Here is a 26,713-nt window from a genome sequence, read left to right as displayed (position 1 = left end):
CATTTTGGTCCCAATATCCCCCCCCCCCCGTCAGTGGATTTGCAGTGATTTCCCATCCTTCAACTGTTTCAAAAGACCCTAAAGATAGACTTCTTCTGACTTATTCATTATTGGTGTTTTATGGCCGAGACTGGGGTTCACTATTGCTGTGGAAAGTGTTTTAATTGGCTGGGTGATACTTTTACTTACAGTTCTCTTAGGTTGTTGTATTGTTGATATTTAAAAATATTTATTATTCTAAGCTGTCTTTGAGAGGAATTGCCCAGAATGACTGCCTAGAAATATATTACATAAATCGAAATTTTTAAAAAAGTGTGCCGTGCCTGCTTTACTTCTTGAGTAGGGTGCTCACATTGTTGAGTGACCCTACTTGAAATTCTCATCCCATCTTTACTTTGCACCCTTGGTTTAACTCTTGCCTCAGAACTCCCAAACTCTTACATCCCATGGTCTTTGGACTTCTTCCTAGTAGTCACTTGTACAAGACTTAATCCCAGGCAAATTAAGAATTATCTCTTCCCTTATAAAGATAGACTGAAAAATGTTTGGTTCTCTGAACCAAACTGAGCAACTGAAAATACTATATCATGACAGCTGCTCAGCCAATCCATGTCAGAGGCTTCACTGCCTTTAGCACAAAGCAGATACATGGTGTATTAGAGGCAATCATCTCTTTTAAAGTTTCTTTATGGTGAAAAATTCCTTCAGTACTGGGAAGACGTCCAACCTTGTGAATACCTTTTGAATGCCAGGAAGGAAAATCCTATCACAGATAATGAAGTGATGACAGAAAGCAACAATAACATACACACAGACACATAGGAGACAAAAAAAAAATACTTCAATAGGCTCTCTTTTATTTTAAACTATGGATTAATTTGCCAGCAATTTATACCAAATTGTTCAGGGCTTGTCATACTGCCAGGAAAATCTCTATTAGCTGCTAGCAACTTACCTCAGAAAGCTCCATATTTCCTCAGAACACGATCACTTCCTCTCAAGCTTCCCAATGCTTCCATTTCATCATCCAGGAGAGGTGATCCCATTGTTGCTTCTTCCATCTTCTGAGAAATGAAATTGTCAGCAAGGCAATTGAGGGATTTGTTGGACCTTACATTCTTAAACCAAACCATCATTCCTTTTTTTTATACTGTGTTATTCTGTAGAGACCAATTTAACATTTGTAAGCTTCTTTACACATTTTTTTTGGTGTTTTAGCTAATATTATGTGGTCTTCAGGTTATGGGTGCTTAATGGCACCTGTGATGTAACATGATGTCATGTTGTCGTGACATTTTGTTGGTGGCACAGCGGTGCTTCTGAGGCCTTGTGGGGTCCTGGAGGTCACATCTGAGGACTTGTGAGACTTCTGATGTGACTTCTGGTTTCTACTGGAAGTTTCATTCAGAGGCTTGGCAGGGCCTCCAACGTCACTTCTGAGACCTCACAGGGTCTTGGAGGTCACGTGTGAGGCCTTGCAAGACCGCCGATGTGACTTCTACTGGCAGTCGCCTTCCGAGTCTTTGCAAGGCCTCGGACGCCGTCTGGGAGGTCACATCAGGGCTCCAACGTGACTTCTGGTAGAAACCAAAAGTCTTGGCGGAGCCCTGTGTTGTGGGTGCCTGGCACCTGGGGCCCCCTACATCTGGTGCCTATGGTGATCTTCAAATAACACTCCACTGTTTGTGTTTTAACTGACTTAACCTTCCCTACAAAAATAACCATCAAGTATGCCACAGGTCATTAAATGCTTTCTTTTTATTGTGTTCTAAAAAATGTGACCTATCTAACTCTATTGAGTTTTCCAATCTCAATAATTAATTTGTAACTTGGATAATTGTTTTGTCTAGAAGTATGAATAATAACAACAGCAGCAACAATAAATCCATCTGTGGCAATAGTGCTAATGTTTCATGGGTCTGTGTCAAATTGTGTATTGGAAACTTTGGAAAAAAAGGCTTTCTGTCAAATGACCTGAAAGCAACGTAATATGATCAGTGTAACATGTGGAACTTCATTGATAGGCGCCTCCAAATAAATGCTTCTAAAGCAAGTCCCTGTGGGAAGTTGTAATGCCCATGCGAACTTATAGTTAGCTATGGCAAAGCCCTAATGATCTGTTTCTTTTCAACCAAATATCCATCATCACTGGCAGAGAAGACAAGTGCCACAGAAATCTCCCACTTTTTAAAAAGTGTATTTCATACTAATGGACGTCTGATTGCATCATATGGCCATTGCACTTTCTTTTGAATTTCCCAGTCTCAAACTCGGCAGTAACAAAATTGCCAACTGATACCAGTACTTCAGTGGCTATTTCTGCTCCTGCACTTTCTTTCAGGATAATCAGGTTTGCCACAATTGACCCCTCACAGCCTGAGGTTCCCTACGCCTGGCTTAAAGACTATTCCGTACTCCAAGCACTAGAAGCATGTGATATTTCTTCCAGATAGTGCATCTGCTGTTATTGTGATTGCCACATAAAATGAAGCTGCACAAGGGTTGTAAGGTGCTGAACATTGTCTGTGTCACCGTTACGTGTTTTTAAATGAAAGAACTATGAAATGTCTGAGTCTTTAAAGCAGAGGCTGGATTAGCCTTATCAGGGATGCTGTAGAAGTTTGTCAGCATGGTAGACAACATGACCTTTGAAGTATCCTCTAATTCTATGATTCTATGCTCTTGTTTATTACTGTTATATATTTATCTTATTTTTTGGCTGTTTGTCTGCTTTAAAAATACCCAAAGCACTAGACAGTCTCTCCCCCACCCCCGCTCTCTCTCTCACACAAAATATCAAAAATGTTAACATTCATTACCCAACACAACCTTCTGATAAAGAATCTAAAACAGTAAAAATAGTTTTAAATTGAATATTTTCCCAAAGGGCTGATCTCACCCTTTGAAAATACAACCTTTTCTGGAAGTGTGTCCAGATAACTACTCAAAAATTGAAAACCTAAAGTTATTTAAGGAAATCTAGCTGCATCTTTGTTACTTTACTTTTTGCAGGCCCTCCAGCCTTGAATTGTTCCTCACCGGTTGAAGACTGTTTGCAACAATTCCATTCAGCCACAACCCTGGCAACAATACAGTGGTGCCCCGCAAGACGAATGCCTCGCAAGATGAAAAACTTGCTAGACGAAAGGGTTTTGCGGTTTTTGAGCTGCTTCGCAAGATGAATTTCCCTATGGGCTTGCTTCACAAGACGAAAACGTCTTGCAAGTTTGTTTCCTTTTTCTTAACACCGTTAATACAGTTGCGACTTGACTTCGAGGAGCAACTCATAGAACGTGGTGTGGTAGCCTTTTTTGAATTTTTTGGTGATTTTTGAAGCTTTCCCAAAACTTTTCCGACACCGTGCTTCGCAAGACGAAAAATTCGCTACACGAAAAAACTCGCGGAACGAATTAATTTCGTCTTGCGAGGCACCACTGTATAGGATGTACTTCCTTTTGTGTCCTATATTGAACTTTCTGACTCCTTTTGTTATCTGCCTTTCCATTTTAATTATCTTTCTAGGTGCCTTGTCAAATTAGTGTAAACAAATTACATGCTGTAAATTAAAAAATAATGTAATTACTATATAGCTTCTTATTAGCTGTTAACACATATGCCTTTGGACAGGCTGAACCCACATGCATTATAACGCTTAAAGTAAGTGACCTGCCAAGAGCTTTAGAGAAATTATTTCTTGAAAAAAGATTGAAGCAACACAATTAATTAAAAGATTACACACACTTGAGATGGTTGTTGGATCCAGAGGTTCTATTGTGTTTGAAAAGTCATATACATAAAGAGAGCCACTGAGGCTTGGAGACTCATCTTCAAATCTCCACAAGCATAGAGTTCATGGGATGACCTTGGCCCAGTCATATTTATCAGGCTTAACTACCTCTCAGGGTGGTTCTGATGATAAAATGGGTGGGGGCAACTGAGCACATTGCCTTGAGCTCTTTGGAGCACGAGTTGGACAAACACGTAATAAATAAAAGTAAAGGCCAGATTCCCCGAACTGAGATCACACTTAGGTGTAATACCACTGAGTGAAAATTGTAGCATTTTCTCCACAATAACTTTTGGTGGTTCTTTGAAAACCATGTGGCCACATCCATGAAAAGCACTATTCTACCACCCTAACAGTCATGGATTCCTATGCCAGAATCCTGTGAATGGTACCTTTGAAGGTGACTCAGAAACTACGACTAATTCACAATGTGGCTGCCAGACTGTTGACTGGGAGCAGCCACCGGGACCATATAACACAGTCCATTGGCTCCCAGTATGTTTCTGAGCACAATTCAAAGTGTTGGTGCTCACCTTTAAAACCCTAAACAGCCTTGGCCCTGTATACCTGAAGGAGCGTCTCCACCCACATTGTTCAGCCCAGACACTGAGCTCCAGCTCTGATGGCCTTCTGGCGGTTCCCTCACTGCAAAAAGTGAGGTTACAGGGAACCAGGCAGAGGGTCTTCTCAGTGGTGGCGCCCACCTTGTGGGACGCCTTTCCATCAGATGTTGAGGAAACAAACAACTATCTGACTTTTAGAAGACATCTGAAGGTAGCCCTGTATAGAGAAGTTTTTAATGTTTGGTGTCTTACTGCATTTTAATTTGTTGGAAGCTGCGCAGAGTGGCTCAGCAACTCAATCAGGTGGGTGGCATATAAATAAATTGTTGTTTGTTTGTTAAGGGTGCAGGGTGGTGATAGACCAATTCCCTTTGTGGGGCTACAGTTCCCAGAATGGTTTAACAATCAACATATCATCCCAGGATCTCTGGGAATTGTAACTCTGTGAAAGGAACAGGGGTCTCCTAACAACCCTAAGCACTTTTGTAACTGGACTTTTGGGAGTAAGCTGTGTATAGTATAATTGAGCTTTAAATGTATGGCATGGCTATAGCCTGATTTTAACACAAAATCAGTTCTATGATGCTAAGGGGTTCTCACTGGTGCATAGTAAACATGTTCTTTATACCAGCACCTTTTTATGGTTTTGTGTGAGGGGTTCTGTTCAACAAGGAAGGTTATAACAAGAATAGAGGGCTAATAAGCAATTTCATTAGCATGCTGCTATGAGATTTCCTGCGCTCATCAAAAATATATGCTGTCTGTAGTTTTATGATGTTAAACTCACTAAGGTCAGAACATCTCAAAATAAATTGGGCAATATTACAAGGTAAAAAAAAAATCACACTTTGAAAGAAACTTACAGATAAGAAGATTCTAGTGTCACATTGAAACTTTCTAACTGGATGAAGAAAGGGGAATGGACAAAGCCATTTTATGCAAAAGTATGGAATAAAAAAACCCCTACAAAACCTAATTGTTTTTTGTGGGGTTTTTTTTTTTGCAATATCTTTGCATGCACTTTAAGTTCTACATAAAGGGACATTTTTAGCTTTGTCAAGCTTCCACATTACTTTATTCAGAAGGAAGGGTCATGGAAAGACCAATTTGCATTGTATTTTCCTTAGATGAACAACTAAGATATTTAGAAATACATATGTCAAATGTAAATTGTGAATGTGACAAAAATGTGTATTATACAATTATACTTGTCAGGGAGTGATGACTGCCTCTCTCTGTTGAGTGCTTCTGTACGTGAAACCTGAAGAGTGAAAAGACCTTAACACTGCAGTGCTATACATATGTATGTGGGAGTAAGACCCATACTCCTTTTATTGTTTCCCAATGTTGTTTCCTGCTTTTAGCGCTGTGTTTTCAGGCAGTTACTGAATTAGTGTTCTGTGACCAGCAGATGACCTAAATTAGTTCTGTTGTGTGAATAGTTAAGTATGAGCTATGCATGCCCTTGATTTGTTTTAATTTTTTCTTTGTGCTAATTCATTGGGACTCATATAAATATGTGCAAGAAGCATTTATGGGATGTTGCAAGCTCTGCCCCTGGCTTTCACGCTCACTCATCCTTAACCCTGCTAGAATTAAGAGATATACATAATAAATGATTCATTATGAGCAATTATCTCTGGAGATTTTTTTTTAATCTTATCAAACCATAGACTATGTCAATCATATGCTAATTCTCACATGGAATTACATCTAATAAGCATCCACTTTTAAGTTTGGTAACTCATTTCAATCACATAGTTTTGCAGAGAAAAGGATCTCTGATTCCAGGAAGAAATACAACGATACTTTATTTTAATCCATCCACAACCACATTAGCTATCAACAGAACAACCCCTGGAGTCTCCAGGATTTCTCATAAACTTTCATCAAGAGCAAATCAATCATTTCTGGGGGAAAATAAGCATCTAGATCCCAGTGGTTGAGTACAAACTTCAAAGAGATGACATGTATTAAATGAGATGTTTGATCATGTGATTCTGTGAACATGTGTTAATACTCATTTCTCATTGAAACAATGCCTTGCAACAAAGGACCCAGAGCAAATATTATTGGAAGAGTAGAACACAACATTAATAATATACTCTGTGGTAAACATTAAAAAGCATTGGGGGAAAATACCAAATTGACAAAAATGACACTCTCAAGAAATATTAAAAGGCTAATATTCTGTATCAAGCAAGCAACTTCCATTAAGGTTAATTGGAAACGTGAGGCAAATTGCGTTCATGAAAAGAATACTTTCAGTATAATTAATCTGCTAGGCTATAGTACCGCTGGAAAGGACGGAGGAATTATAATGGATGACGAGTTTAACATGAGTCAATAATGTGATGCTGTTGCAAAAATGGAAAATGCTATTACAGGATCAATTGATGAACATCTATGATAAGCAATAGCACTGATTTACTGAAGGGAGGTGGATTTTTAAATTAGATTCTAGGGAGAGCTTCCTAGCCATGAGACCATTGGGCCAGTGGAAGAGCATATGGCAAGGTGGGTGGAATTTTATGATCATTTTACCAGGTTTATCTTATCTAATGATTTGACTTTGCTTTAAAATAATGTGGATTAGTGACTCATGCATTATCCTAGTCCTGTAGATGATCCAAAAGATGTCAAAGCTTCAGATTAATCAGAAAGAGCTTTGCTGGATCAGACCAAAGGTCCATCTAATGCAGCGTCTTTGTTCTCACAGTGGCCAACCAGCTGCCTCTGGGAAACCTGCAAACATGACTTGAGCACAATAGCACTCTATCTACATGTGAGTGCCATTCCCCAAAAGCTGATGTTCAGAGGAATGCTTTTGCTAATGCACTGAGACCCTAATTCTTCATGAATTTATCCAAACTCCTCACAAACCCATCCAAGATTGGTAGGGTATGGAGGGAGGAGAGGAAGGGGAAACGTCATTGCACAAATGAAATGCTACTTTCATGATTCTGGATAAAAGCCAATAAATAAAATACAAACTTTGTTCTGAGTTGAATCAATAGCACACTTCCTACTGATTTTAAAACATGGGGTTTGGAGTGCCATCTTGTCAAGCTTGCAATATAAGATGACTACAGTTATGTGTACTGTGGATTGTACTCTTAGTAACAAAATCCACACAGAACTGTAAGTGTAAGCTTTCTAGTGTTCACAACCTTTAAACAACAGCATAGCCATGTTTTCCTTTGCTTCCATCAGCACCTTGTGAAGAACAACCTGAGGTACAAAACTTGCCGGTGCAGAAAATAAGTAAACATAGAACAGAAAATAAGTAAGCTGTGAAACAGCGACAGTTGCAAGTTCCAGCCTCAAGGAAACATTCGGAGGATCAGATCACTTAAAGTGATTTTCAGTACAGCTGAGCAGCGATATTGGAATTTCAACTGAATTTATTCCAGTCAGTTTGTTCACCATTATTTTATTTTGTTTTTTATCATTTAATAATAATAATAATAATAATTTATTATTTATACCCCGCCCATCTGGCTGGGCCTCCCCAGCCACTCTGGGCGGCTTCCATAAAAACCAAAAATACAATAAAATATCACACGTTAAAAACTTCCCTGAACAGGGCTGCCTTAAGATGTCTCCTGAATGTCAGGTAGTTGTTTATCGCCTTGACATCTGCTGGAAGGGTGTTCCACAGGGCGGGCGCCACTACCGAGAAGGCCCTCTGCCTGGTTCCCTGTAGCTTTGCTTCTCGCAATGAGGGAACCGCCAGAAGGCCCTCGGCGCTGGACCTCAGCGTCCGGGCAGAATGATGGGGGTGGAGACGCTCCTTCAGGTATACTGGATGAATTTAATGAATTTAATGAATTTATACTCCGCTTCCCACTGTATGGCTCAAAGCAGCTTCCAGTAAAAATAAAACTTTGTGTGAGGGGGACAGACAAGGCCACAGAGTGACTTGGAAGCTCAGTGAGTACCTCTGATTCGAGATGCCTTCTTAACAGGTTGATCCAACTCAGAAATTTTGTGCAACCACAATCATTGCAAATATAGCTAGAGACCTGCAGTGAAACATCTCCACATTACTTCAAGCAATATGCAAAATACAAAGCACACAGTCATCACTGGTGATCTTTTTGAACCCTTCAATCCAACTCTCCCTTGTGTGCCTTATCTATTATGTCCCATTGTTCCTGTCCTTCGTAAAAGTTGTTTCCTGCTAGGTAAGGTAAATTTGATTCCAGACTTTTTTTGCTTCCCCCTCCCTAATTATTGCAATAAAACAATATTATTCTTGTTCAGTTTTGCCTGTGAATGTGAGAAATACAGAGTTTTCTTTTGGGGGAAAAAACTAATATTGTGAAGGGAAGATAGAATTAGAGGTCAAAAATGAATTATTATTCACCTCCAATGAGCCATTAACGCTTTGGGGAGTTGAATACACTCTATGACTGACTCTTCAAAGGTGAATAATTGACTAATGGATACAAAGGGGGTTATTAATCTCCACTCCCCAGCTTGGGGCAAAGATTGTGGAGTGTCACAACCAATCATGATGGCTGTTTTGATGGACAGGCCCTTTGTGCACGCCTTTTCTTGAAAACCATAGGAATTGATTGGCTTGTGGTGTAAAATGAAGTCCTGGCAGGTCACTTTTTGAATTTTGCCAGAAAATTATAACTTGCATGACAAGAGCAGAGCAGCCCATTCCTAGGATGCTGTTTTTGCCAAATATGAAAAGCGGCTTTTTCATAAAAGCTGTTTTTTAAAAGATAAAAATAGAGGGGAAAATAAAATTTGATCTCTTTCTGTTGGAAAATGAAAACTGGAAAATGTTGCATGTTTTAACAACAGTAAGGATCCCCCCCCACTCCTGTCAAATCTTATTTCCCCCTTTTTAAAAGGGAGCCACGATTGCCTCTCTCCTTTTTCTAATGCCACAACAGTATGTACAGAAAAAGTGAAAAACTTTAGCCTAAGGGTCTTCACAAAGTTATGAATACATTAAATGGAAGCATTTATGTGAACATTGAGGGCAACAGCACAGCAAACACTGTGGCTGTCCAATGCTTATTCCTTTCAGTGTGACTGTACAAAGCCTAGACAACTTCACATCACTGTGAAATGAGCCTCCTGCTACAGCACTGACATACTTAAAAGATGAGAGCTTCCATTTCAATCTTCTTTTAAATATGTGCCCTTAAATTAAAGGTAAAGGTAAAGGTACCCCTGCCCGAACGGGCCAGTCTTGACAGACTCTGGGGTTTGTGCGCCCATCTCACATCTATAGGCCGGGGGCCAGCGCTGTCCGGAGACACTTCCGGGTCACGTGGCCAGCGTGACAAAGCTGCATCTGGCGAGCCAGCGCAGCACACGGAACGCCGTTTACCTTCCCGCTGGTAAGCGGTACCTATTTATCTACTTGCACCCGGGGGTGCTTTCGAACTGCTAGGTTGGCAGGCGCTGGGACCGAGCAGCGGGAGCGCACCCCGCCGCGGGGATTCGAACCGCCGACCTTTCGATCGGCAAGCCCTAGGCGCTGAGGCTTTAACCCACAGCGCCACCCGCGTCCCTGCCCTTAAATTACTTGCTTGCTTTTATCTATTTCAACAACTACTATGCACGTGTTTACAAAAGAGATACAAAGGGGGGGGGGAATAGTTCAAATTTACCAGAAAAGCTTACTTAAAATGCCCGCTGAAGTAATAATAGTAAAAGTTTACACCTAACACCGGAAGACTAACAATAAAGAGGCCTGCCTGCCTGTCCTCAACTGAAAGGGAGTTCCACGGGCTCACAATACTGAATGCAAGGCTCATGGCCAGAGCTGGCCCACCCATGCGGTGGGATGAGGAAGTCGCCTCAAGCAGCACCCCAAGGGACAACACTCCCATTGCACCACCCAGCTTTGCTGCCAGTCTCCTCGGCCTCTAGGGGCAGAGAGGACCAGTGGCAAAGGTCTGTGTGTGGGAGCCAGGAAGTCATGAAAAAGGCTTGTAGCGCCACCTGGTGCCTCGCTGACCTCAGTGACCTGCATGTCCGTGCCTTGCAGTGTATTAAATGCATAGCCTTATATGGAGCTATGTTCCCCCCCTGGGGAGTATAACCTTACTTGGCGATGGGTGGGTTTAAGCCATGACCGAATGTAGGTAATGTGAGACATTGGCAAACGGCCATGCGGAAGGAGAGAACAAAGGATAATAAAAGTTACTGGAGAGGAGAGAAGAAGTTCGAAAGGAGCTGCCCTCCATCCATGAAAATATTGCTGGCTCTCTGTGTCTTTATTTTATGCTAAACTGTGCCATTTGTGATGGCTGGCTCTGACATCTGTGGAACGCCTCCCCTTTGCCAGATCAGTGAGAGGGGAGGCTTTCTGCCATCTAGCTTTGCTGCTGGGCAGGAGGGGGAGCTCTCTCCCCCCACCTGACAGTGGGGCAGGGCTCTGGTGTATCTTCTCAAAGGCAGTGCAATGCCCCATTGCTGTGTGGGATTGCCAGTTGGGGAAAAGACTCTGCAACATAGAATTGGAGATCTGGAAGGGACCACAGGGGTCATATAGACCAATGTGTAGAAAGGTCCTCTTTTGCCAGGCTGCAATGCAGCCCACTATATAAAGGTAAAAGTAACACCGGTTACTCTGCCCACTTCTGCCACCACTGGCATACGGGCTCCAGACAGTTGCACCCATGACAGAATGCAGCCCTCAGGCTGAAAAAGGTTCCTCACCACCACTGGCACACAACTTTCTTAACCATTACTAGACTTCTCAGGGCCAAACCAGAGGCGATGCTTAAAAAGTTGCTTGAAGTTTTGTTATTTTTCTTGCTATATTTATTTTTTTAGTGCCAATAGCTGTAACGTGGCAGATTTTTGTCTGGATTATGGCATGTGGGAGAAGAAGGGGTTGCTTATTTATTATGTATACTGTTTAATATGCAGAATTCCTATGGGGATTTTTTTTGTACATAAAAGATACTAAAACCAATATAACTATCTATCTATCTATCTCTTTCACAGAAGACACAAAAATGTACAGAAATATATCAATGAAACAGCAGTAGAACAAGCAGTACAATAAACCCTTATGAGCCAGGAAACGCCTACAGAAAAAGATAAAGTCTTCAGGAGACGTTTAAAGATGACTACTGTTTCCACCTCATGAACTACACCCAGGAGGATTGCTGAAGTGGTGGCTCAGGCAGCTGCAGGCTCTGGGCTGCTCAAAAGATCAACGTGGGCCTGCATGTTGTAGTCTTGTGCTGCCAGCCATGGCAGAGCTCAGGGGAGGGGGAAGCCAGCCAACCAGCAGAGTCTCAGGGGGGTACTTGCCTGGAGGCAGAGTCCATATACAAGGTACAGTCCAGTTCTAAAGTCAGGAGTATCTCAGTTCATGTAGTCAGACTATAGAGGGGTCAAGAAAGCCAAGGATCCAAGGTCACGAGAAGCAAGAAGCAGCAAGGTCTGGTCAGGAACGACAAATATTGTTTCCAGCAACTGACTGAGGCCAGAACCCCTGCTTAAGAAAGCTGGAGCCAGCTAGTTCTCATCAGGAACAAGAAGGCTGATGAGCAGCAGATGGAGTCACTTCGCCTTCTGCTTCTTCAGGCTGCTGCTCAGCAGGTGAAGCAGACTGCTGGCCCATGACACTGCAGGGCACCAGAGAGCAATGGGGCTCGGGCACTGAGATTCTGGCGCGTCGTGTCCCATCCTGCTTCTCCCCACCTTCCGTGCGTCGTGTCCGCACTCCAGGCGCCTGCACTGCCCCGGGCACCCAAGCAGTTAGCTACGCCACTGTTCAGGCAAGAGTCTTTCCCATTCCTATGTGCAGATGATGGGGACTGAGCTTTTGCATGCAAACAGTTTGCTCTACTATTGAGCCGTGGGCCTCAGGTATCTTGAAGTTAGGGGATCATATCATTGTCCAGTAAAATATCTGACATACTTTCTCAGCATATCTGGCAAGTGTGCACCTCCTTCCCACACTTGCATTAGTCGTGATCCTGGCCTTTGCGGTGAGATTCACTTACAGCCCATAGCGCAAGAGCATAACCTGCTCAGGCTGAGATATAAATGATGTTTCTCTTGTCTACTAGTGGAGAACAAGTAATTTACAAAAGCCAAATGGCTATCAGATGCTTCCATTAAGATTATACAACCTTACTAATTGTGCTCAAATGCTGTCCATTATGAAAGTACAGGTTCATATTGATCTGCACAGGACATGGAAATGTTGCTCAGGTGGAAATGGGGGCCCTTGGCTGAAAAAGGTTTCTTAACCCTGATATACAGTTCTCCATATTTTCCAGGTTTGTTGATCGCTGACATTGAAGACAGGTGCCAGGATTTAGCTCCAGCAAGCACAAATGAAGCCATTGCCATTGCACCAAAATAGCAAGCTGATCACCCATGTCATGGTTCTGATTAGAACATTATTTTCAATTAGACCATCCTCTGCTGCCCCAGTGTGGGATCTTATGGGAGAAAGTGAGGATCAGTTCATCCAAATGGAGGGCTTATCCACAATTTAAGGCATGATCTGCTCTTTAAAGCTCTGTGTCCGAGCTCCCTTTTTCTTGCTTCATAGCTTTCCCTGCAAAAACCCACTCTTTAAAGCTCAGTCGGAGCAAATTTCAGCTGGAACTCGCTGGAACTCAGTTCTGGCAACTCTCTGGTGGATGCAGTTTCCATTATAAGAAAATAAGGGAGGTGTTCATAGTGAGTTCTGGCACCTCTTTTTCTAGAAAAACAGCACTACAAATAGCAATCCTTTTAAAACCCAAATTGATGTTTGCTCCGGTTGAGAGCTAAAGAGTGGGTTTTTGCAGAGAAAATTCTGGAGCAAAAAAACCTCTGTAACGCTTGAACATGGAGCTTTTAAGCACGAATCTGTGCCTGGAAAGAGCAACAGAAAGGTAAATAAGCCTGGCTGTACTTTCATTTTCTTTTATGACATTAAACCAGAGGCTGGTTGTTACGGTATATATCACAGCCCCATCCCTTTTTGAAGTCCATTCAAAGCTTTTCCATGTTGCTGTTGGAAGACACATCTTTTATCTCTCTACCCTGGTACCATAATTAGTGCAACACCTTCGAAAAAGTCACTTGTTTTTCCAACCTCTTTAGTTTATACTGTAAAGTGCAGATGAAACATGTTTTTCTACCACTGGGAGCCATTTAGTTTTAAGATGCATGTGAATTAGCACTTACATATTTCTCCTTGTTGGGTTCCCCCCGCCCCCAATCTCTTGTTTTGAAAAGCAATTGCATTAACTGATGGCACCAACACCTACTGCACCATGTGGAAGAGTATTGTTAATGTATTTTCACAGGCATATTCCACTTGACTGTCAGGAAGGTGGATACTTAGAAACACACTTCATTTAGTGCAATGTATTAAAGCAACATTATCTCTGCACCAATAAAGCAAACAGCATAATGCATCACAGGAAATATGGTGAGGCACCAGATGCTTGAGAGGCCAGGGACAAAAGAAGCCTCTAGTAGGCACAAATAGAAATAGCAGAGGCAAGTGACATAAGAAAAGGGAGGTCAGTACGCAGGAAGGGATCCATGGAGATAAATCACTCAACCCAGGCTTCTCTGGGTATTTGGACAGCATTCAAAATGAACAGTGATTGTGCAGTCCTCAATCATAACCCTTTGTGCATCTGCTTCTCAAGGCAAGTTAAGAACTTCAGAGCCTCATTTGCAGTGAAACAGATGATCAAAGAAGTTGATGCTCACAACACATATGTGTCCTAATGCTCACAACACATATGTGTCCTTAACTAAGGATCCTGAAAAGTTTAAGGTCTCCAGTCACTTTCGGAGGAAGAGGAGTGCGGGGGGAGCGCACCGCCCTTGGCAGCCCGTTCCTGGTGAGGTGCCATCGCGGCTGCCCCCGCAGGTGGTGCGCCACGCCCCCAGGATGCGCACAAGCCCTGCCCCCACCTGCTCTCCACCCCCGGTGCTGTCTCCAGTAGCTAGAATCAAAAACACGATCAGACTGAAGAAGTCGCAAGATCCAACAGGTCAAAATAAAAAAGTTTGACAGTGATTCTATCAAACACAGACAGTCCAGCATAAAAATGCCACATTCAAATGGTTCCATTCCAGTTCACAATGCAACCTGGTCCAGAGTGGGTTCAGAACCCAACACAGTTGTGAAAGGTTGTGCTCCCTGAAAATGTCCTCATTAAGCCTGGCATAGCCAGCTGATGGAGTCTGGGAGTTCTGGAGGTTTAGACCTCCAGAAAAAAGTGGCCTCCTAGACTAGTCCAGTGGCAAAGTATCTGCTTTGCATGCAACAGGTGAAAGGTTCAGTTCTCAGCATCCTCAGGTAGAGTTGGGAGGTACCCTGATCTGAAATCCTGGAGAACCACCACGAGTCAATGTAGAAAATATTGAGCTGGAGGGTCCAATACTGAGCTGACACAGTACAAGGCAGCTTTCTATATCCCTTTGTTCCTATAAGAAATAAAAAAGAGATCATTCATATATACCGTATATATCCTTTCTTAGGAATCTCGAAAGCTCTTAGGCTATATCCTAATGCCTGATCACAAATGATGCCATCTCTTTCATTTACCCTGATCCTGTTTGGGGTTATTGGGTTGTTCTTGTTTTTATTTTGATTATGTATTTTGTGATTTTATATTGTGATTTTATCCTGTGAACTGCCCTGAGACCTGAGGGTATAGGGCAGTATACTAATTTAATAAATCATCACCACCATCATCTGAGCCCATGCAGTCAATATTCCTATTTCTTTGCTCAGAGTAGATATCCAGGAATACTCTGTAGGTACATCCCAGAATCTTTATGTAATTGAAAATTAAGTGCAAGCCACTTTGGCTGCAATCCTAACACAGTTACTGAGGAGCAGGGGTAGGGGAGAAATTTGATTCAGTTTGCATTTAAATGTAAACCTATCTAAGCCACTCTTTCTAAAACAACGTGCAAACCAAATTCACACTTAAAAGGTTGGTGAATTTTAATGAGTACTTTTAAAAAATTGCTGAAAGTGATGGGAATGTGGAGAATTGAAATTACAATTGAAAGAACTGAGAGAAACAAAAATTGTTGAATTTGCCCACTTACTTGCATAGACTGCATTGTCTATAAGACGAATAACAAAACCTATCCAATACGCACATGTGTTTTGTTACCTGTTAAAACATGCCATTCCTGCCTTTGTCAATATATGGCCAATTTATTGGAAAAGTAAATAAAATTTATTGGAGATCTGCTCTCAAAGTCCCAGCGCTGTCTGTTTAAGGGGCACTATAATGATTTGTGACAAACCATGTTTATGAGAGAGAAGGAACACGAGCGCATAAATCAACATACCATATTGTTTTAGAAAATGAGTTGTGAAGTTATAGAGTAAGTCATGAACTTTGATAATGAATTTTAATAAGCTCTACTAACAGCCTCCTGAGGATGGATGGATGTGAGGTGACTATGTGATGGTCTTTTAATAGTAAAAGACAAGGGTGGCATTAAAAAGTTAGCAACGATGCCCAGTATATAGCGTAATCCCATAAGCTTCATGGTCATTCCCAAGAATCATGTTATAGGGACCCAGTTCTTATGTGAAGCTGCTATTGAAGATTTTATCCTGTTACTTAGACTGCGAATGCCCTACTGGGCTTTCTTTTGTCAACCAGCCTCCCTTCTTTCTTTGAGTTCAGAGATAGGGAATGTCAGCCCTGAGGGTGAAACCTGGGCTTTGGAACTCTCTCCAAGCTGCACCCTCACTCACCAGAAACTGAGGGATTATACAGTAAAGTCCCTAGATTTAAGAGTCAGATTTCAGGAGTTCAGGTTATCATGGCAGCGAGAAGTCCTCTGCCTCTCTTGACAGATGCAGGACATCTCTGCAGCTGTGGTGGCAAAAGCCAATATTTGCACTGGTATAGCTACAATGGACAGTGGATTTATAGGATTCTGTTTTTGTTTTTATTTACCCAAGTGTTTATATACTGCTCTCTCACATCAGGGTGGAGTATTGCAACATAAAAAACCTTTAAAAACAATACAGAACGATGATTAATTGTAACTGGCTACTCCTGAAAATGTTAAACAACTGCTTAGGCCTGTCAGCATATTGCTGGACTATTTGATTTGAATTTCTCTTTTATCCCTATCCTTAACCCAACAATTTTGGGTTAAGAGCTAAATACACCAACTGATCATGCATCAACAGCAACACTAAGTGTTGACTGTATTGTCACTACTTCATAAAATGCTGTGAATATTTCAAGCTTTCATAATAAACAATAGATGGTACTGTGAGTTGAAATTTCTTTACCAGTCACAAAATGGCTGTTTTGTCGCTCTTCAGTGGGTTCTCTTAATTCCATGTTCATTTTACTAGCCATTCCTTAGCACTTCTTTAATTCCTTGTGCTTTATTCATGTTACAACTAACTTCAAGGCATAAGGGTGCACTTGCAAATCAGAAAAGCTTGTCAGAAAGCCAGACATGTAAGCTATGCACTTAGGACCAAACTACCTTTTACATATGTTAAAGAAATGCACTATTACATTCAATGTGATCAAATTTTCAAAGCCAAATAGTGTGTGTGTGTGTGTGTGAGAGAGAGAGAGAGAGAGAGAGAGATAGAGAGATAGAGATAGAGATAGAGAGAGAGAGAGAGAGAGAGAGAGATCAGGTTCAGGGTCATGCTGAGCAGAGATGAATTTAACTCTCTACTTTCTGCAGCGGTCTCGATGTAATTATTCCCCTAAAGCTGCTATTTGTATTGGGAGGGAAGCTCATATAGCGGTCAAAGTTTATTGAATTTTTGCTTTGGCAGGCTTTTGGCATCTTGGGCTGTTATTTTAATGCACTTTTAGTAGACTGATCTGTGGAGGTATAAATGCTGGGGCCCTCTAATTATGGAACACTATTGACACTTCATTTTCGCACGGGGAAGCATTTGTGTGAAATAGCTCCCATTAGAAACATTAAGAAGCGGGGGGGGGGGGGATGCCTGCAAACTGCACCACCTCAAAAACAAATGTGCAAAATTGGCCTTATCATTGGAAGTAAGGCTAATTTCAGTCTATGAATTTGTTAGCCAGGGAAAATTAAGCATTTGATACCTTGAAGGTGGGGGTGAGGACCCATTACCTCTTTCCCTCAGCAGCCCCCCACATGCCTAGAAAGCATCTCTTCAAAGTCAGGGCCATCCTAAACAATGGGGGGGGGCAGTTCGGGAACTTCATGACCAAATGTCCATGTACTCAGCCCACGCAAAAGCACTTAGGATTCTTTTGCCACAGTAGTAAAAAAAAATGTCTCTTTTTCTACCTATCCCAAATGCAAATCACTAGAGGGATATGTCTGGTTTTCTCCATGTGGAGAAATCTTACTGAGCATGTAGAGCAATGCCAAACTACCTGTGAATAATTTGACTAGTCAGCAAGCTATTGTATGATCAGCTCAGTTTGTCAAATTTGCTAAATGAGGGCCTTTTTCACATTCCTTCTGCTTCTCCCCATTGTAATAAATTTGGATTGCGTGTCAATTATCCAAATTTATTGGCTACCCGCCTCTCAGGTCTGAATATGTATGTGATTTTTAATTTAAGGCTTTCTCGAGGTACAACGTTTATTATCAGTCCCCTCTTTTAAACAGCATCGAGTTAACCAGTATTTTGCACTCCCAAAACGTCTTCCCTTTTCAAGGTCATCAGTTTTGCGACACCGCTGGAAATGAAGTGAGACGTATGGTTCGGTTTAATCAAATTTCACGCTCTGCTGCCTCCTACTTATGGCCTTTCTGCTAATTGATCAAGTTTTCAATTAAAGTCTCCATCTTTGTTTTAATTCTTTGTTAAGGTTTTTATTCCATTACATGGTTTCATAGGATCTAAGTTGCTACAAGTACAAACTGTCTCCTCCTATTCTATCCACCGTCTAGTTACAATCACACACAAAGTCCTTGTTGGAATAACTGCATCTATTCAACTTATTTGTGAATGCTAAGAGAAATGGTTCATCTATCAAGAGGAGATTAGTTTGTGTCTTTTATTATCATGGGTAAGAATTTCTCCTTTCGGGGAAAAACAATTAAGCATATCATGGTTTTCAAAAATGACACCACACTGAATAAATAGGGAAGTGAGAATTGGGTGCTTCTCTGCTTCATTGAGGGCTGTTCTAGTAACCGAGTAAATGTCCAAATGTAATTTATTTGTTGGGCAGTGAAGATCCAAATGAGTTCCATGTCTGTTGTGATGAACTATAGTCACACACTGAGAAGCTGTGCCTCTGTGATATGAGTTTCCATCCTTGGAGCTGGAGACACTTCAAGTTATGCTATTTTTTACAAGTAAGAAATAACAATTCCCAGCCCAGGGCCTCGAGATGCCTCGAAAGGGCACCAAATTGTAGGACTGTACATAGGACCCTTGTGTCTCCTTCTAATGGTTCTTTAAAAATGTTTCTCAACTGGTTCTGAGTTGTTCTGTGCTCTGTTCACTTTGATCTGTGATTCAGGTTCTGAACCAGCACTGCTTCATCTAAAGTGAAGCTCTGCATCCCTATTTACTCTTGCGGGGAATCTAGAAGACCTCAAACACCTCCTTTTGGCAGAAGCAGGTGAAATATGCCGGCACAAGGACAGAGGTGGCCCATCACATTTTGTCACCTGCGGAGAAATGGCAAGGTGCTGCCCCTTGCTGCCCCTGATGAAGCATCGCTTACCAGGGATGTGTGGCTGCAGCTTCCAGGTTCCAGTGAGCTCTCACTAGAGCCCTTTGAGATTTTGTAAGGCTTCCAAGTGATTTTGTGAGCCTCTCACAAGAGCTTTCAAGGCTCTCACAAGTTCTTGCTGGAACCTAGAAGCTGTCGCATCACTTTTCCTTACTTCTTTTGCAGGGGGTGCGGCATGCACACAGAAGCACCCCTTGGATTCTGCCAGTGGTGGCTGAAGCCACTCAGGCGCCTGAGGCAACATGCCCGGGGTGGGGTGAGGCACCCATAGGTGCGGGACGCACTGCAGGGCCTCCGGAGCCTGCCTGCTTCCTCCTACTCAGCCACCCTACAGCTGGGGGTGGGGAGAGAAGGCAGTAGGCGGACCGATTGGGCAACGTGGGACCTGTGCAGGCCCCACGGTGAGTGCCAGCTGGCATTTTGTCACCCCCTCAGTGGTGACACCCGGGGCAGTCTGCACCCACCGCACCCTCGTTCCTCTGCCCCTGGATTCTGCTGCCTAAGGCAGTCACCTCAGCCTGCCTCATGGATAGGTCAGATCTGCAGAGGAGCCATTCCATAGCGGATTAAGTCTACCAAATTGCAGCTCCAGGGGCTTTTGTGGGGTTAGTAAAAGGCAAACAGTTTCCTCCCTCACCCATATTTGTGGAAAAAATATCCAAAATCCATATTCCAAATTTTGGGGGTGGGTGGGGAGCAGTGGAGGTTTATCTCTTGCTCCTTCTTACTCTAAACAATTAAGAGGAGGTTGAGTGTTGTGTAGTCTTGCTTCTACTTTTTATTATTTACAGCTTCACATTGGCTAGCTTAGTGTACTTGCCTGTGTTGGAAGGGCAATTCCTCCAATAGGAATTTAAAGATGAAGCTGTTAATTCTGTTGTGGAGTGCTGAAGAACTCCAGGTGATGTTTACCTCCAAGAAGAGCAGTAGCAGATGGATTTTTTTTAAAAAAAGTTAAATGAAGCTTTTATCTTTTTTTAACAAAAAACTTCTCTGTTCTGCTTTAACACAAAAATCATTCAGAGATTTCTGAGATTCTGGAGACAGCATTTGGGGGGGGGGGTCTTATAAAAAGCCTAGCTCTAGAGTAGGGAAACGCAAAGACCTTGAAAAACATATAACTATGGTAATCTGAAAAGTAGAGACTATGGAAAAACATGGTAACAGAGCTACACGAGGCTTTGTGAACTGTAAATCACCTCCAGCAAATTAAGTTACTAGCCTAATCCAATTCGGGGCTCTGACATCTCAGTTCAACTAGAATCACCTCATTATTCAATCCCAGCACAGTGGTTGCACATTTCTAGCAAGTATTGCAGTTAGTTATTTAATGCTTTATTATATATTTTTCACTCCCTATGAAAAATTGGTTTTGGCGCTGTGGGTTAAACCACAGAGCCTAGGACTTGCTGATCAGAAGGTCAGTGGTTCGAATCCCCGCAATAGGGTGAGCTCCCGTTGCTCGGTCCCAGCTCCTGCCAACCTAGCAGTTCAAAAGCACGTCAAAGTGCAAGTAGATAAATAGGTACTGCTCCGGCGGGAGGGTAAATGGCGTCTCCGTGCACTGCTCTGGTTCGCCAGAAGCGGCTTAGTCATGCTGGCCACATGACCCGGAAGCTGTACGCTGGCTGCCTCGGCCAATAAAGCGAGATGAGCACCGCAACCCCAGAGTCGGCCACGACTGGACCTAATGGTCAGGGGTCCCTTTACCTTTACCTAACAGTACAACTTGGCCAGCCTTGGGTGTTACTTACATAGACTTGGGGACAGGGGGTAAAACCTCAGGCAGCAAAGTTTATTTGACTGGCCCTGCCTCAACCCACTAGTCACCATCAACTGGACTTCTCAGACACCTTGCCCTGCCAATATATAATATAGACCTAAGCTGGCTTGACACATGAGTAAGACAAGATTCCCTGTGCACCAAGTCAGCCAGCATCAGGTTTCTGTTGAGACACTTTAAGTAAGGAGAGAGAGAAAATGCAGTTACACAAAGAAAAAAATATCATGTTTTTTCTAAGGCTAACAGTATCATAATCCTAACTTAGTTGAAACAGACTTATAGCCCCCATTGATGAAGGAGAATATTGGGACCTTCGTTTGAAGGCAAAGAGGGACAGGGACAGAAAATCCCATCTCAGATTATATGAATATGAGCTCTAGTAGAGATGGTGGTAGTTGGGCAAAGGGGTCAGACGTCAGTCAGAGAGGTTTTTTCCGTCTGCAGGTTGAAAGAAAAGAATACTTAAGGTCTGGCCAGGCCAGGGTTTTTAAATTTTCCTTTTCATTTCTTTTTCATTTTGAATTGTTTTATTCTTGTTGCAAGATGTTCTGAGAATCTTGTTATACAGTAGCCTGTAAATATTGTTAATATTAACAACAGCCAGAAAAATTCTGAAAAAGAATTGACAGGCAAAGAAGATATAAGAGATGAAGATATGAACACCAAGTTAAACCTCAGGTTTGCACAAACAAAAGCAAAAGATATTCTATGAACTTTGCTGCAGTAAAAATATCCCCCTTCGCACAGTGATTTTCGACATTCCTTTCAATGGGGATTGGATACACAGCTGGTGGTAGATCAGTACTAACATGATGGCAGCTGGTAAATTACAATTGTGGGTGTTTTTAATGTTCCTTAAATGTCCTAAAATGGTTCTGGAGTAGCTGCTGTATTGCCACAGAATTTCCTTTGTTGCATTCATATAGACCAAGGAAATGTTTTATACAGAAGATATGTACCACAGGCAAAATACTCACAGCCCATATCTCCCTCAAGTAGCTGTCTGTCACATTTGTTCAAAGTTTGCTGCTGGCAACATGGTAGTTATTAAAATCAATATTTTCTGAAAAGCTAAAGGAAGTGTGTCAATGGGATCATGGTAAATACATTCTATACAACAAAGTCTTGTTTATTAAAGCATAGCAATTAACTTAAAAGGTGGACTTTATGCTTGGATTCTGAGGCACGGAGCTCAGTGGCAAGTAGATTGTGGATTATTCCCTGAAAAAATTGCAATGAATGTCAAGTAGTCTTAAAGGTTTACTGTTCAGAGCATTTACAATGGGAAAAATTCCCATTTTATGATAATCTTCAAATATACAATGAAAGCCTATAAAACATTTTCCTGCTTAAGATGCAGAAACAAGCACACTTGCTACTCCCAGTGATCTGAACATTAAACCAGGACTGATGCACTGATCAGAGAGTCACTGTAGCTCACAACAATTCCACCGTGGTTCTTGTTACGCATTTTAGTATGCCGGCAAGGTGCAAAGTTTTTCTAGTTCTAACGGCTTTGCCCTTCAGGCATTCCGATCCACAAAATGTATTAGCTGGATTTAGATTGGCTTTACACTCTGATCTAAAATACATTTACTTGGAAGCAAGTACCGTTGATGTCAGTGGAATTTGGGAATGGAACCCCCTCTCCCCCCCAGTTAATCTGTTTAGACCACATCCTCAAAGTCCAAAGCTGTGGGCCTTCATTAGCTACACCTGCTCCTCTACAGCCAAAGTGGTATTAAATCCAGAATAAGTGCCAAGCCAACTCCTCTACTAGGAAAGGCTGTCTGCACTGGTTTGGCTTGCACTGCCTTGCATTTGCTGTTTTCACTTATCAAGCTGTAATATTACCCTCCTCTTTATGTCTAGTAGCACGACCACAGAGGCGCCATGAGCAAGGAGAGCTGTGGGCACTGTAGTTTATTTAATTTAATTTATGAACTAGTTTGTACATTACTAGTATACCTGAAAGAGCACCTCCACCCCCATAGTTCAGCCTGGACACTAAGATCCAGTTCTGAAGGCCTTCTGGCGGTTCTCTCACCATGAGATGTGAGGTTACAAGGAACCAGGCAGAAGGCCTTCTCTGCAGTGGTGCCCGCCCTGTGGAACACCCTCCCATCAGATGTTGAGGAGATAAACAACTAGCTGACTTTTAGAAGACATCTGAAAGCAGCCCTGTTTAGGGAAGTTTTTAATGTTTGATCTTTTATCGTGTGTTGTTGTTGTTGTTGTTGTTGTTGTTTTGAAGGTATCTCAAAGGGATTTGCAAACAGAAAAATATTTAAAAAACACAACACATATCAAATATACCATGTAAATTAATGCAACATATTAGCACTAAGATGTTCACCCACAACTAATGAGTTACAAAATCATAGAATGTTGTTTCCCACCTAACATGACAAGCATGTAGATAAAATTCAAAGCCACCAAAACAAGAGCTAAACTTTTGCCTAAATGCCAGGCAGGGGTGGGAGGGAGGAATAAAAAGTATGTTCCTGATGTTCTAAAGATGCCAGTGTTGGTGGCAAGTGGACCTCCTTGGGGAGAACATTCTACAAATGGAAGGCATCACCAAAAAGGTCTACTATCTTTTGCCCACTTCCAAACTTCTCTCTCTAGTTGTCATCATTTTAGTGGACCCCCGAGAAGCACTTGGCTGCTTGGGATGCTAGACTAAATAAACCTTTAGTATGATTTAGTAGGGATCTTCTTATATTCATATGGATTTGGTTCTTTACTGCCATGGCTGGCGTCTGATTTTGGCACCTGCCATGGCCCAAAGCCCTTTCAGGGACCACTATGAAGAGACTCAGCTATACTGCTGCAAATAAAACGTTTTAAGTGTGTTGTAAAGTGCAGTATACAAATGTGGCACTAGATGGTGAAGGTGAGCTATGGCAAATCCAATTTATTTTTCAAAACATTTTTTAAAAAAGTATTTTCATATTTTTTTCAATATGTGTGTAGATTCTACCATGGTTGGTGGAATGTAGAGAGCTTCATTTATAGTGAATCTGAACATTTGCCCATCTCAGTATAATAATAATAATAATAATAATAATAATAATAATAATAATAATAATAATAATTTATTATTTATACCCCGCCCATCTGGCTGGGCTTCCCCAGCCACTCTGGGCGGCTTTCAAAAGAATATTAAAATACTATAATACATCAAACATTAAAAGCTTCCCGAAACAGGGCTGCCTTCAGATGTCTTCTAAAAGCCTGGTAGTTGTTGTTCTCTTTGACATCTGGTGGGAGGGCGTTCCACAGGGTGGGCGCCACTACCGAGAAGGCCCTCTGCCTGGTTCCCTGTAACTTGGCTTCTCGCAGCGAGGGAACCGCCAGAAGGCCCTTGGTGCTGGACCTCAGCGTCTGGGCAGAATGATGGGGGTGGAGACGCTCCTTCAGATATACTGGACCCATGTGGCCTTCAAGATCATCCATGACCACTGGTCATCTGGCAGGGGCTGCTGAGAATTAGAGACCAACAAGATCTGGAGGGACAAAAGGTTTGCTACCCCTGGTCTACACTGACTGGCACACTGGCTCTGCAGGGTTTGAGATGGGAGTCTTACTTAACCCATCTATGGATCCCAGTAATTGAACCTGGGTCATTCTGCATGCAAAGATGTACCCAGGGGATGGACCGGGGAGCCATTTTGCCTGGGTCCCAAGTGCAAAATGGGTCAAATATATAGACACTTATTTTTAGCATTTGACAAATTTCACAGCTTGACTTTATTCACATTGGACCAAAATATGACATAAAGCTAAAGGTAAAGGGACCCCTGACCATTAGGTCCAGTCGTGGCCGACTCTGGGGCTCATCTTGCTTTATTGGCCAAGGGAGCCGGCGTACAGCTTCCGGGTCATGTGGCCAGCATGACTAAGCCGCTTCTGGCGAATCAGAGCAGTGCATGGAAATGCCGTTTACCTTCCCGCTGGAGCGGTACCTATTTATCTACTTGCACTTTGATGTGCTTTGGAACTGCTAGGTTGGCAGAAGCAGGGACCGAGAAACAGGAGCTCATCCCATCACGGGGATTCAAACTGCCGACCTTCTGATCGGCAAATCCTAGGCTCTGTGGTTTAACCCACAGCGCCACCCGCGTCCCTTAAAATATGACATACTAAGTTGCAAATTTAAGAAAATAAGAGGTGTGACTCGTAAAAGACATATTTAGCTAAGTCATTGTGCTAGCAGAAGCCAGTGCAATGATTCTTAGTGCAGTGGGACTTTCCCCCGCTCTCCTCCCCAAAACAACATTTGTGTGTGTGTGTGTGTGTGTGTGTGTGTCGGGGGGAAGCGGGGAGATCATTCCATCAGGTAAATAGAACTGCTTTCACTGACGGAACAATCTCCTTAGCACTGTGTTTTCTGGTGTGGGTGCTTTGCATATTGCAGCCATTAGAAAACACCCGCAAATATTTTTAAACAAATGTGTGGCCTGGCTTCAAGAACAAGTGTGAGCCTTGACTCACTGAGGCTCAGCTTTTGAACCTTCCTTCTTTCAGTGTGCTTCACAACGTTTGAAGTTACAATAAAGAAGAGTGTCTCTGAGCATGTACAAGCTGCCTTACTTCCTTATTTCCTTGGCAGTCACTTGGGTGTTCCGGTGCCATTTGGGGCATTCCATTCATATATTCAAAGGCTGTAAAATATGGTCCATAAAACATTTGAATTCACTACAAACTGGGGCATAAAGGATCACCCCTCTAAGAACAGTGTTATGTCAGTTCATTCTGGTAAGGTGTGCACAAGACACTCGTAAAATGTTGGTTGCACAGGTGGTAAATTGCAGCAGATATCAGTATGCAATGGGGAAGGGTGGGGAACATATCCCAATCTGTCAAAAGCTTTCTGCTTTGCATTGCATCAGCATTATACCCAGTAGATGCATTTGGCTGCCATAGAAATTCTTCCCAAATGAGGGGGGTAAATCTAAATCACCTTCTGGCCAAGCGCATGCTCACCCAAATTTGTTCTGATTTTTAAATTTATGGTGTGTTCTGCCTTGTCACATTTGAGCCATATTATGCAATAAATTTAAAACCAATTTTACCTGTGAATGCATGTTATTGATTTAAATTCTACTTGCTTACAAGAGAGCAGCAAAGAAGAGCAAACAGGGGAAGGAAAACTTCGGAATTTTTTTTTCTGACAGAGAAATGTAAATTTCTGTTGAATGCTCAAGGTCTCTGGGCAGTTGGTTTGATTTCCTGGCTAAGTTTTTGGCAGCACTAGTTATGGATGTTCTAGAAGAGGGTGGTCCAACTTGTGGCCCAAGGATGCGGCCCTCAAGACCTTTTTTTGTGGCCCTCAGCAACATTTGACGTTCTCCCCTGCAGGCTTCGTGCTGCCTTCCCAAAGCTGGGTAAGTAAGGCGCTGGACTTTAGAAAGAAGGCATGACTGCTCTAGGGTTCTAGAGTCCTCCACTCTCCTTCCCAAAGCTTTGTTAGCACTTTCCCAGCTTGGAAAGCAAGGTTGGAGGATTCTAGGACCCTGGAATTTAATATGTGGGAATGTCTCTTCATGCCCACCCATTCCGAACTATACATTTTTAATATATACTGAGCCCACAATCAATATATTCCTAGTATCTGACTGATTCTTTCATCAGCACATCATACAGCTGACTGGTTACTTTTCATTTCAGTTCTCCACAAAGCTTTTAACACATAACTTATTAACTTTCTTTAGGGCAGCAGCCAACATTGTTACACTGAGCTACACCATCCCCAGAGATAACAGCGTGATTTCCTGTAGCAAAAAGTCTGGAACCGATCTGCTTAACATTAGAACTTAATGACTCTAATGACCTTATTTTTAAAACCAAAGCATGTGCTGTGCTCCAAACAGATCAATATTCATGTCTT

The 26,713-nt window shown here is 42.3% G+C and overlaps 1 long non-coding RNA gene across 1 annotated transcript in view; it reads right to left on the bottom strand.

Annotated features, from left to right (window-relative positions):
* Nucleotides 1-1,026: 1,026 nt before the first annotated feature.
* Nucleotides 1,027-26,713, bottom strand: part of LOC309530751 — a 61,257-nt gene continuing 35,570 nt past the window's right edge. The window contains exon 3 of the long non-coding RNA XR_014218873.1: nucleotides 1,027-1,061. This is a non-coding gene — a long non-coding RNA (uncharacterized lncRNA). The remainder of the gene's footprint in view (nucleotides 1,062-26,713) is intronic.

The sequence above is a fragment of the Podarcis vaucheri genome (genome assembly GCF_965113315.1).
Source record: "Podarcis vaucheri genome assembly, chromosome: 4".
Taxonomy (NCBI): domain Eukaryota; kingdom Metazoa; phylum Chordata; class Lepidosauria; order Squamata; family Lacertidae; genus Podarcis; species Podarcis vaucheri.
The sequence above is the reverse complement of the archived record's forward strand: the minus strand, read 5'-3'. Positions and strand labels throughout refer to the sequence as shown.